This window comes from Triturus cristatus, chromosome 7 (genome assembly GCF_964204655.1).
Source record: "Triturus cristatus chromosome 7, aTriCri1.1, whole genome shotgun sequence".
Classification (NCBI taxonomy): Eukaryota; Metazoa; Chordata; class Amphibia; order Caudata; family Salamandridae; genus Triturus; species Triturus cristatus.
This window is the reverse complement of record NC_140590.1, coordinates 1,756,573,869-1,756,579,629: the sequence shown is the minus strand read 5'-3', so window position 1 is coordinate 1,756,579,629 and position 5,761 is coordinate 1,756,573,869.

Genomic DNA, 5,761 nt, shown 5'->3' with positions numbered 1-5,761 from the left:
GTTAGTTCTGTGAATCGGGCCCTAACAGTTTTCAAAACCCTGCTAATTTTATTTGAAGTTCGTATGTTGTTTTCATCTTTTGTTTCCGTCTGTCATCAAATGGCAGTTTTGAATGTTTCTTACTTTCTCCTTTAAAACTAAAGTCTATCAAGCCCCAATAGTAAAATTCATCCAGCGTTTTCCACTTATCCAGATCACTGCAGTCAAGACTGATTATGGCCTGAAGAAATAGGATCATGTATTTTTGTTTCTCAAATCTATTAATTGATGGGCAGTGCTGAAATGTGCTAATTTTCAAGTGCGTAATCATAGTGCAAAGGCCATTTATGATCAAGACTCATTGTGTGAGGCAATGTCTCCATATGTTTTGTTCCAATTGGTCTGTTCGTTCAAAATTGCTTAAGATCCCATTATTTTACATGAAGGGGTACAAACAGTCAGCTCCAATGCCAGATTTAAATTGATTCCAATATAATTAACCAACAAACATATTGGTCCCCAAAAACATTGCATGCTATATACACCACCCGATACAGAAGCCTAGCGGCAGACTTTATACATATGGTGTGGTTTTGTGTGGTTCTATCTATTGGCAGGCAGTGTTAGACAACCTTAACAGGGCTAGTGGTTGGCACATACAACTCGAGGTGTGACAGGTGTTTTTGGGACTGATTCCCTCCCCCTGCAATAAGAAACTTAGCAGGAAGTTTGTTCTCCTCGGCTTGTTATTAGCAAAAAGCCAGATAGCTAAAAAATGGCTGGCTGTGGAGCCCCCAAGGTATGTGGACTGGCTCAGGAATGTCTCCAAGTTGCTGAGGAAATCAGGATGTAACGTCCATAAAGGTGAAAAACTGGAAAATTATTTAAGAGGGTGGGCAGCCATATTGTCTGTCTTGAAAGAACATCCAACAGATGTATCACCTCTGGAACACACTGTGTATTGGCATTAGTGGGTACTGGGAATATGACGCTTTTCCCCGCATACCATTACCCCGCATGTTGGTACAACGCGGTCGTTACAACAACCACGTTGCAGCAATGCATTCCATTACCCCGCAAGTCTTAACAACAACTTGCGGAGGGGGGGGCGCTGAATGTTGGAATAGTTAAATTTACTATTCTAACTCCAGTCTGTGCGGACTGTAGGGAAGGTGTTGGATTTTAAATCCAACACCTTCTCCCCCCTTCACAAGTCGTTGTAACGGCTTGCGGGGTCATGGTATGCGTTGTAACAGCATGCATTGTTACGGATGCGGGGTGATGGTTGTTTACCGGGTATCCGGTCCCTCTATGGCAATGTACTTTGATGTCAATGACTGATTTGCCCTTATACAGCTATGTTCCATCAAATTGTCTATGAAGGTATGTAAAAGAGCTGGGGGGGTTGGAGAGAAGTTGGGGACTGTTTGCATAGTCCTATTGCGGTTTATGTACTAAAGTTGCAAAGTAACTTTGATGAATATTACCTTTGGCAGTTGTATCCTGTGAACCATCAATAAAGATCATTTAAAAAAAAAAAAGATCGCATTATTTTGAATGGTTGCGACTGGGGCAAATCGCTGTGAGACTGGGGTGCAAATCCTTTTATATTCTATCAGAAGTCATGAAAAATAATGAAAGCCACTCTCTTAAATTCTGTAAGAAAATAACATAAGCTTTTTATCTAGGACTTGAGAGTAGTCCAATACATCTATGATGATTTGTCGAAGTACAAATCAACATTATTAGGAGATTAATTGGTGGAAATGAGAATGAGCCTCATTTAGATTTTGGCAGAATGGGAGCCCAAAGAAATCTGGGGCTCGGCCCCTCCAAACTCATGGCTCACCTGTCTCATTTAAAGGTGGGCAAAGAATAGAGCTTCTACTGCAGAGCTTCGGCTAGCTCTTCCAGTGAAAACCTTAGACCTGGAGGCCTGTCCACCATTGTGCTGCTAGATAAAAATTATGGGCACCCACCCTATTTAGGGCAGGGTGACTGTCAATGGATTTCCTAAGGCACTGATTCCAAGAGGGGAATTAAAGAGTCCCTCTGACACACAGTGAGAGAATTCCCTGTACACCTGGCACATTGTTTTTTGCTTTTACAAATAAACTCTGCTGAACACCCTCCAAGGACCAATTGACCCACTGTGTCTTATTGGAAGGTGATGATGTTGCTAAATTGCATCATGAGAAGGAAATATTGGGATCCACAGGTGCAAACTTGTAATGTATTAACAGCAGTGGTGCAAAGAGAAATATGTGTGCCTGGACGTCTTTATGGAGACTTTAATCTAAAGTAAGGACCACAGGCTTAGAATTCAGCTAAATGTGAGTGCTTCCTGTAGCACAAAATTGTGAGTAACATTCCACTATCAAAGAGGTGACCGCCAATACCTATGTGAAGAACAATCCATCAACAAGTAGAAGTATGAGGCCTCTAAACAGTTTGTCCCTGTAGTAGTACATGTGTGGTGGTTGGATTTTCATTCTCAACAGCATAACCTAGGTCTTGTCTGATACCACTGGATACTCCTCTTGGTACTGATCTGATTGGGGGATCCCTGAAGGTTGTCGCACTGACATTTCTTCTAATTAATCACAACCTGCCATTGAGTAAAGTCTGCATAGGAATTATACTACAGGTTTTACCAATTGATCAAACTCAACAACGGACACTTGCATGTTTTGAGAAGACCTGGGGGCACAGGCAAGCTCCGGGGGGGAGGTGGGGCAGTTTGCCTTTCAAGGTGCTGCATAGAAAGCATCTAACTTGTAGCTGCAATCTAGCAAAAAAACCGGAACCATGACATATCCAGTTCTGCGTAACCACCGCTGCCAGAAAGGGTGAGTTGTGCCGTCTCAAATGCAGATGAGAAGTCCAGAAGCACTTGGAGGGCTTGGTCCTTTAAATCAGTAATTGTAGTAATAGGAACAACCATGTCTAATGCAAACTCGGTTCCAATACTTTGGCAAAGTCCAGATTGAGCTGGACTGAGGAGGCCTTACCCTTCCAGGTGCTTCAGTATTTCACACAACTCTTTCCAAACTTTTACTAGTCATTGGGAACCCTGCAATAACTTGAGGGTTCCAGCCTTGGATCTTTTCACAGGGAGATGATAGCAATCTTTTTACAGCTGGAGGAACCTTTCATTCTGTAATAAACAGGTTCACCAAGTCTGCAGTGCCTGGCTCCAAAGCATGGGATATGATGAAAGGACAGACTGAAGCATGGGGTTGTCATGAATTAGGGGGGCTTGTGATCGATAGAACTGGTGCAAAGATTATTCCACATATCTGATTTATTACAGTTCTAAGAAAAGCCTCCTATTCCTGCACCAGCCTCATCAAAGAGCATTCATAGAAGTGTATACAATAATCCCCTGCACACGCTCAAAGTGTATAGTGGAATAACAGTCAACATAAATCAACAGTCGTCTTCGGTTCTGTTATTTTATTATTTTCTTTCTTCAGTAGATGAAGTCTCTTTACAGCCCAATGAATCTCTTGCAGCCTTAGCCAAACACGTTTCGTCACATTTATGAGCTGATCCCAGGACTTCTTCAGGGTGAAGAGAATATACAAATATATAGATTGTAGTGTGTGTGACTGTAATTCATATAAGTGTGAGCACCTCTCAGTGACTTGATGTCATACTATAGAGACAGGAGACTATGCTATTCCTATTATACACTTGTGAAAACCCATGCGAGCATTGTCGTGCCAGTTATTATGCAATATACATAATACATATAAGGTGCAGACATAAATAATATGATGATACTCATTAATTTTGTGGATAAAATGGTGACAAAGAAAGGTGACAAAGAAGGAGATTAGAAAGGGAAAAATTTCCCTTGTGTTGCCAAAAACTGTGATTATGAGATCGATGGTCGCTGATAAATCAATCAATAAATAATTAAAATGCAAATAGGGTATGTTAAATCCATCTACTGAATGCAATATAAACATTGCAGAAATGGGAAGAGATTTGTTTATCCCTGACCTTGGTAGAAACAATTGCAACATGTTGATTTGCTGGTGAGCAGGACTGGTGCATCTCCTGTCTGCAATATCTAAAAGCACCTTTTGCTATTTCCCTACCAACAACATCATTGGTACAATGCCACATGAGGCTTAAGGTTGGATCCTCGTCAAGGATTTGTGATCAGTTTTGTTTTTTCACCAAGTCTACCTTCAGCTAGAATCAAGGATTGTTCTTTGTGCACCACCTTAAGGTGTTTAGCCAGCATTGTTCTCATCTATTGTTAGATACACATGTTCATGCTATATTTTTACACATTCTACAATGCATCAATAGTTTTGCAAAATATGTTGCTATGTGAAATTAAAGGTCTGTAAGTCAAGCTTTAACCTACGCCTTGAGACTACAACAAGGATCCAAGGGAGTCGGATCCATGCCAGATTTTCAGGATTGCCGCTGAATGGTTGGATGCTACACTTTTCAGATCGTGTATGTAAATTATCTTTATGTGGATTTTCTAAGAATCTGGAATGGGTTTTGAGTTTTGCTGTGGCAAACCAATAGTATGTTAATTCTATGATGAATTCTAGTAGCCACTTCTCTCTCTCCCAAGAGCCAAAAAATATAAGTACTTCACAGAATGATAAGGTATTACAATTCAGACCCTGGGGAAACAGGGAAACGGTGTAGGAACTAAAAAAACACTTGAATATCGCCACCTAATAGAAAAACTCTAACATAGATGTTAATAATTCCACTCTTAGATGGTGTGAATAGTTATTACAGAATATAACAGTTGACACTCACCACTGCAGCTTGCAAAGACCCTTGACCCATGTTGTTAGCCAGACTGGACTTCAGACAGTACTGTCAAAGAGGGTAAGAGAAGCAGCAAGAAAGGAAGTCATTACACAGGTAGCAGCAAATTGAGGTAAACAAGAAGGAATCCAAAAGGGAATGGTAGAAGTGTTCTCTTGGAAGGAAGACCAGTTACAGACTAGATAAATGTGAGAAAGCTAACAAGATGCACAGCTGCCAGGCAACTTCCTGCTGCAAGTGCGTGTTCTGTTATACATGGGCTGCCATTTTCACCTGGAAGTTCCTGCATGGGTAGCCATCTTAGTTTGAGAATCCTAGATCTGACTACACAGGAAATGTTCTATCTTGGTCTGGGGCAACCTGCATATTGAAGCCGCCACTGAAACTGGGCACTACAAATGCCATGCGCTCTTTAATCGATTCCTGTGGCATTTCTGACTTTGATACCAGGATCGCCTTGTAACTTGGTAACACTGATTCTTGACTATAACATTATATGGGAAATGCAATCTAGTTGGTTATAGGAAGGAAGCAGCAATTGGATTTTAGCTGCGTCAAAATCCATCTGATCTTGTTTAGAGTTTAGCTGAGAAGCTTTCAGAAAAATCCTTAGCGTTCCCTCCAATATCAATTTAAACATAATAAAATTGGAGCTCTCATATGCGTATTGAAACGTAGTATTAGAGCCAATATAATATTTCCGCTAACAGTCAAATACAATGGTCCTAATTTTCTCCTCCTCAAACAAGTAATGCGGAACACAAAAGAAGTGGTGAGTGTAGTTTCTTTTATTGTTTTCACGCTGTCATATAGAATACAGATGATTCAGCTGAAACGTTTCATCCGACAATGAACTTTCTCAAGGCTAATTACATGCCATGATGATAACATAAAAAAGAAAAAACACAATGTATATGTCAGTCGGAAGTATTCATATGTACCTTATTCTGTAAGTGCTCTCTTTTCCCATTCTGTG